This window comes from Erythrolamprus reginae, chromosome 5, assembly GCF_031021105.1.
Source record: "Erythrolamprus reginae isolate rEryReg1 chromosome 5, rEryReg1.hap1, whole genome shotgun sequence".
NCBI lineage: Eukaryota > Metazoa > Chordata > Lepidosauria > Squamata > Dipsadidae > Erythrolamprus > Erythrolamprus reginae.
In genome coordinates, this window is record NC_091954.1 from 107,532,017 (window position 1) to 107,539,557 (window position 7,541).

Sequence of the window (7,541 nt, forward strand, 5' to 3'; positions counted from 1 at the left end):
TTCAATTCATGTAACAATCCAATAATTTTAATTTTGATGCGTACACAAATTATATTTATATATCATGATGTAAATGAGGGCAGAGTGGTCAGACTTTCTTCTTATCCACTGTAGTTCAAAAGAAATAACCTTAAATCGCAAACATCACATAGCAAAAGCAGCATAAAATTCTCCTGTAAATTATATACTTGAGTTTCATCTAGACCTTATACTTGAGTTATCAAATATATATGTATATTTATAAATATATCCTCTAAATGTACAGCGGGTAGCATAGATTAAAAGCTGCAAACATAAAATGCAGTCTTCATCTTGTCTGTAAGTCCTAGAAATGATGCAGATGGAGAAAACAGAAATATTGGGGTCTCGCAAATGTGTGAATCTTTGACTTGCCTGCAGAACTATAAAACCTGAGGCTGATTCACACACACACACACACACACACACACACACACACTAGTTTCACACTATTGCGGCATTTCTCAGCCTTGACAACTTGAAAAGATGCAGACTTTTAACTCCTAGAATTCTTCAGCCAATTTTGCTGGAATTCTAGGAGTTGAAACCCACAAGGCCTTAAAAATTGACAAAAGCTGAGATATGTCGCTGCAGTGCTTTGGAGGACAGACTTTGCTTTGGGAAGCTCTTCCCGGGTTCTGTGGACCACAGGTTGAAAACCATTTCTACAACAGTGGTCTTTAACCTTGGCAACCTTAAGACTTGCGGACTTCAAATCCCAGAATTCCTCAGCCAGTGCCTTCCCTCCCCTGTCCTATAGCCTCTCCTATGTCTTGTATTTCTTCTCTACTATATACTCTATAACCTTCATTGTGTATTATTGTGTATTGCTTATTTTTACGTGAAAAGACCGCCCTTTGCTTGCAGCTCCCCTGCGGCATCCTTTCACGTAAAAATAAGAATGTTTATTTTTACGTGAAGACCTCCCTTTGAAGGAGCTGGGGAATCCCTCCCACGAAGAGATTCTGGGGGTGGAGCTTTGACGTCACCGGCAGGTTGCTAAGGACGCCAAGGTGATCATTTCCTGGATTCTATGGAATCCAGGAAGTGATCACCTTGGCATCCTTAGCAACCTGCCGGTGACGTCAAAGCTCCGAATGCCAAACACGACCCCGAACTTTGCCCGAAGTTTCAAAAAATTTCGTGTTCGTGTTCGGCATATTGAACACCGCAAAATTCGGTACGGACCCAAATTGTGCGAGTTCGGTTTGCCCCTCACTATCCAGCATGTGTCCCAATGCAGAGATGGTATTCTGCTGGTTCAAACTGGTTCGGGCAAACTGATAGCAGCGAATCCAGACGTAATGCTGTCCTATTCAGCCATATAATGCTGTCCTATTTAGCCACAATTTTGAGGCTGGCCGCATTCATGGAAGGTCCGTGCATGTATGAAGCACATGCATGAGAAGTCATGCGCATGCGCTGAGGTCACATTTGAAAACCGGCAGGGAAGGGAAGTGAATACCACCCCTGTCCCTATGCAATCTACATTCAATCCTGATCAAACTTTTATGATGAACATTTAGGGGTAGTGATTTCTGACAGTCTCAAAATGGGTGAACAGTGCAGTCAGGTGATAGGAAAAGCAAGTAGAATGCTTGGCTGCATAGCTAGAGGTATAACAAGCAGGAAGAGGGAGATGGTGAACCCGCTGTATAGAGCGCTGGTGAGACCACATTTGGAATACTGGGTTCAATTCTGGAGACTTCACCTACAAAAAGATATTGACAAAATTGAATGGGTCCAAAGACGGGCTACAAAAATGGTGGAAGTTCTTAAGCATAAAACTTATCATAAAACTCAATCTGTATAGTCTGGAGGACAGAAGGGAAAGGGGGGACATGATCGAAACATTTAAATATGTTAAAGGGTTAAATAAGGTTCAGGAGGGAAGTGTTTTTAATAGGAAAGTGAACACAAGAAGAAGGGGGCACAATCTGAGGTTAGTTGGGGGAAAGATCAAAAGCAATGTGAGAAAATATTATTTTACTGAAAGAGTAATAGATGTTTGGAACAAACTTCCAGCAGACGTGGTAGATAAATCCACAGGAACTGAATTTAAACATGCCTGGGATCAACATATATCCATCCTAAGATAAAATACAGGAAATAGTATAAGGGCAGAATAGATGGACCAGGAGGTCTTTTTCTGCCGTCGATCTTCTATGTTTTTATGAAAGAGAGAGCTCTCACATGAAATATACAGTCATGTAGGCAGTCATCTCATCAAAGATCCTTTTCTGGGCTTGCCTCCTCCCTCCCTTAAGGCACCATTCATCCCATTACATTGACATTCCAGTCTACTGTGAAACAATATAATGGGAGTTATTTCAGTCCTGCTAATGAACTGTTGCATCTCGACTCTCTCTCGGAGAGCCATCCGAGAGGCAGGAGAGGTCATTTGCTCACTCATCATAAAAATAAATGGCACTTTCCCATAGATATGCATGAGCTGCTTTATAACCTCACTGGAGAGGGTGAAGGGTGGTGAGGGAAGCGGCAAGATGGATTGCAGCATTTGCATCTAAATGTTATTGCATCTGCTAAGGTCCCTGGCTATTATAACCGAATAGCTTTCCTTTGTGGGCATGTGCTGAAAATAACATTTGATATTTCGGGCCGGTGGGAAGCCTTGCAATTCCACGTTCAGAAATAAGAGTGGATAGTTGGAAGAGTTAACAAAAGAGATCCCAGATACTTGCTTTCATCGGAAGATACAGGTAGCATGCTGTATGCCAGTGTTTCCCAATTTTGTCAACTTGAAGATATCTGGACTTCAACTCCCAGAATTCCCCAGCCAGCATTCATACATAAGGGGCGTACATAAGTGCACTGATGTGCCTATCGTCCCCTGTCCAATTGTCTTTCCTTATCTCATATATCATATATTTTCTCTCCTTCCCTTCTACTTCTCTTCTTTCTTACTTTCTATCTTTATATATATTACTTAATGTCTATTCTCTTTCATATGTATTGTATATTGGACAAAGAATAAATAAAAATAATAAAAAATAATAAAAAATAATAAAAAATAAAAATAAAATAAAATAAAAATAAAAAGTTGAAGTCCAAATATCTTCAAGTAGCCAAGGTTGGGAAACACTGCTGTATGCAGTGATGAGACTGGAATAACTTAAGCAGTTCTCTGGTTGGGTAGCCGTGGTTGGTTGGTCATGTGCAGTGAAGGGCTACCCATCGCCGGTGCTACCAGTGTGCTCCTGGAGGCTGGCACATGTGCGTGAGCGGGTGGTGTGCGTGTGTCGCATAAGATTTGGCTTCTGCATACCGGCCGGAAGTGAAATCTTGTGTTAGGCCGCGCATGAGAGAGAGATTTCAGCAATTTTTGCTGATATTTTTGCATGCGCAGAAAAATCAGCAAAAATCACCAAAATCTCACTCACATGAGCAACCTCATGCAAGATTTCACTCCTGGTACCTGCGCAGAAGCCGAATCTCATGAAGGGCAAGTGTGCGTGCGTCGGGGATGCACAGCGGCATTTTTATTCCAATTTTTGCAACTGGAACTGCGCATTGATCTGTCCATGCAGCAGCTCACTTCTGGTCATGTGACTGGGCGGGTGATGTCACCTATCACACCCTGTCCCGCCTCCCAGCCACTCGCCTCAAAGGCAGAGATAGGATTCAATCAGTTGGGGCTAATTCTACCACTGGCTGGTCCCACCCCTGCCCATTTTTTGGCCTGTTTATTGGGTGTTTTGGGGCTGCTTTTGAGGTTGTTTTCAGGACACTTTACCCCCCAAAATGGGCTGAAACGGGCTGAAAAACAAGCGGAGGCAATAGGGCAGCCAGTGGTGGGATTCACCGATTTGTCAAACTGCACAGAATCTTAATTACTAGTTCACGTGAACTGGTTTAAACTGGCAGAAGTTCACTTTTGTATGTATGTATGTATGTATGTATGTATGTATGTATGTATGTATGTATGTATGTAATCTGTACGTATGTACAGGTTCAACTAAACATGAGCCAACAATGTGCAGCAGCAGCCAAAAAAGCCAATACAATCCTAAGCTGCATCAACAGGGGAATACACTCCAAGACCAGGGAAGTCTTAATACCACTCTATTACGCCCTGGTCAGACCACACCTAGAGTACTATGTTCAGTTCTGGTCACCACACTTCAAAAAAGACATTGAAACTCTGGAGAAGGTGCAGAAAAGAGCAACCAAAATGATCAGGGGTCTAGAAACCGAGACTTTCGAAGAGAGACTGTGGGAACTGGGCATGGATAGCCTAGAGAAAAGGAGGGCCAGAGGGGACATGATAGCAGTCTACAAGTATACGAGGGGTTGCTTCAGAGAGGAGGGGATCACTTTATTCTCCAGGGCACCAGAGGGCCGGACGAGGAATAACGGCTGGAAGCTGACCAAGGAGAGATTCAACATGGAGATAAGGAGGAACTTCCTGACGGTCAGAGCGATCAACCAGTGGAACAACCTACCAGCGGACGTTGTGAACTCCAATACTCTGGACATTTTAAAGAGGAAATTGGACTGCCATTTGGCTGGGATGCTATAGGGTTCCTGCTTAGGCAGGGGGTTGGACTTGATGACCCGTATGGTCCCTTTAGCTTCTGCCCATGCGCACAAAGCAAAAATACGAAAAATTGAAGAAAAAAAATGGTGGTGCCTATAGGATTGGCACAGTAGCGTTAGTGCGCAAATTGCACAATCTAGCAGCCCCTACCGGAGCGCCGTCCCCTACTGTACGGGTAGCACTACTGATTATGACCCTTTCTTGATGAATTAAGGGGATGGGGTTTTTTTCTTCATGAGGCACTTTATTGTCTTGAGGTACCTGGAGCCAATAGATCACAAACTCCTGCATTTGTGTTTAAAGGAAGCTCAATTTGCTTCTTTCCTATTGGAGTTGTGGGGGTGGGGGTATTTTAACCCCCCCTTTAACATTGACCAAAAGATTTTGGCAGGAATATAGAATAACAGAGTTGGATGAGATCTTGGAGGTCTTCTAGTCTAACCCCCTGCTTAGGCAGGAAACCTTGCACTAGGAAAGTTGGCTCTTCTATGACTTATGGACTTCAACTCCCAGAATTCCTGAGCCAATTATGCTAGCTCAGGAACTCTGGGAGCTGAAGTCCACATGTCACAGAAGAGCCAACTTTGCCTACCCCTGCGGCCTATACCACTTCAGACATTGATGTGCCCATATACACATTTTCTTGAGATAGGTGAAGGAACAGTTGTACCTTCTCTCATTGCCAATATTTGCCATCCATGTTATCTCAATCTTCCACTGTAATTGTGCAACTTCTATTTATTTATTTATTTATTTATTTTAAAAGGTAGCCTTCTTCTTGTGCTTTTCCAAACTTGGCAACTTTAAAGGGTGTGGACTTCGACTCCCAGAATTCTCCATTCAGCCACATTGACTGGGGAATTCTGGGAGTTGAAGTCCACAGCCACTTAAAGCTAGGGAACCTTGGTTTAGCTCAGCACAACCCTGGCTTTTGAGGAGTTGAAAGCACAGCATGTGGTCTTCCTTTAAAAGAAAAAACAAGAAAGCTAGATTAAAGTGCAAGTTTTATAAACTCTATGTTGTGAGCTCTGCTCAAAACAAGGTTCAGCAGATACAACAGCCAGATACCTGCTGAGACATAAGGCAGCCAGCTGCTAAAAACTCCTGTTTGCTTTTTCATCATACCTGTGAGCCAACAGTGCTGGTCTGTTGATTGAAGGAAGCACATTGCTGTTGCCTAGCAACTGCGTGAAACCCTCTCCGACCATTTTGGGGATGGGAGCCATCTTGAACTGATTCCAGTTACAGACAACTCTTGACTTACAACGTTCAAAGTCATGATGGCATGGAAACAAAATGTGACTTAATGCCAAGTTTCACAGCTACAACCTTTGTAGCATGATCACGTGATCAGAATTCAGATGCTTGGTAACTGATTAGATTAGATTAGATTAGATTTATTGGATTTATATGTCGCCCCTCTCCGAAAACTCGGGGCGGCTCACAACAATAATAAAAAACAGTACACAATAACAAATCCAATGCCCACCAATCTAATTACAATTTAAAATTAGTAATTTCATAAAACAATCCCAATATATATAAAAAACAGGCACACAGTCAATCAATCAACAAAACAGCATGGGCAAGGGGGAGGTGTTTTAGTTCCCCTATGCCTGACGGCAGAGGTGGGTCTTAAGGAGTTTACGAAAGGCAGAGAGGGTGGGGGCAATCCTAATCTCAGGGGGGAGCTGGTTCCAGAGGGTCGGGGCCCCCACAGAGAAGGCTCTTCCCCTGGTTACGACCGTTGCTGTGTCCTGAGGTCATGAGATCCCCTTGTGCAAGGGGATCAGTTTTTTTAAATTAATATTTTATTGATTTTTATAATATAAAGCATACACACAACATATTACATATAACATGTGCTCAGTGATCCCACCACCAGACAATTAATAGACGATATATGGCTAGTAGGATCCGAGACCAAGCTATAAGAAACAAGTTGGAATCACTCTATAACAGTGTTTTTCAACCAGTGTGCCGTGAGACATGGTCAGGTGTGCCATGGGGAAATGAAACATGGGTCCCCAAACTATGGCCCGCGTGCCGGATACGGCCCATGGAGGCCATTTATCTTACCCGCCGCCAGCCGCCTCCATCCGAACATAAACATTCCCCTCACAATCCCTCCAGCTATCAGCGACAGGAGGAGTGGAGGCACAGGGAACGCTCACTGACCAATCACTTTCTAGGATTCATCCCGACTACTAGCGATGAACCAATAGCAGGCCACCTCTCATCCACACCCAGGAAGGTCCCCGCTCGGGCTGCCGCGCACTTGTCATTGTATGGCCGCGGTGAGTAGTTGAAGCTGCTATATTATTAACTATATGTATAATATGTACTGTGTTAGAGTGTCATTTTGTGTCCTTTTGGTTGGTGGTGCGCCCCAGGATTTTGTAAATGTAAAAAATGTGCCGCGGCTCAAAAAAGGTTGAAAATCACTGCTCTATAATATGTAAAGAGATATTTCATTCTTGGGTTTAAATTATTTATACAAGAAATACCCCCAACTGGTGGTGGGGAATGATTGATTGTCTGGTGATGGGATCACTGAGCACATGTTATACGCAAGGGGATCCGTTGACTGCCAAAGTCAATGGGGAAGCCAGATTCGCTTAACAATTGGGTTTCTAGCTTACCCACTTCTGTGAGTCATTTAACAACAGGGGCAAGAAAGGTCATAAAATGGGGCAAAATTCACTTTTAAAAATGCCTCACTTAATGACAGGAATTTTGAGCTCAATTGTGGTCATAAGTTGAGGATTTCCTATATGAATCCCAGCGACCGATTAGGTCCCACAGAGTTGGCCTTCTCCGGGTCCCGTCGACTAAACAATGTCGTCTGGCGGGTCCCAGGGGAAGAGCCTTCTCTGTAGCGGCCCCGGCCCTCTGGAACCAGCTCCCCCCTGAGATTAGAATTGCCCCCACCCTACTTGCCTTTCGTAAACTCCTTAAAACCCAC